Genomic DNA, 346 nt, shown 5'->3' with positions numbered 1-346 from the left:
CTTAAAGCCAGTCCTCATTGGCCGCTGGCCGCACCTCTACCTTCCCATTGGCTGTACGTGCGTAAACAACGGCTGCTTACTTCAGAGCCATTCGCTAGTGCCCTTGTCAATCAAGACCCTGGCCGCCAACCGATGTCGTAGGAAAAGGTCTCCGCCTCTTCCCCATAGTTGGGAAAGACCGCGGTCTAAAGCCGCCCCTAGTGGAGGAAGTGAAGAGGGGCAGGCCGCACCCAAGGTACCTGACTAGTCACGGAGCCCCCACAACGCTAGGTGGTATAGCGCGGCAAAGTCCCGGGATTCTGGTTTTAAGCTTCTCATGGAATGTTAAAACGGGAAAAAAATTCAG

This window comes from Prionailurus viverrinus, chromosome B4, assembly GCF_022837055.1.
Source record: "Prionailurus viverrinus isolate Anna chromosome B4, UM_Priviv_1.0, whole genome shotgun sequence".
Taxonomy (NCBI): Eukaryota; Metazoa; Chordata; class Mammalia; order Carnivora; family Felidae; genus Prionailurus; species Prionailurus viverrinus.
Note: the sequence above shows the minus strand (reverse complement) of the source record.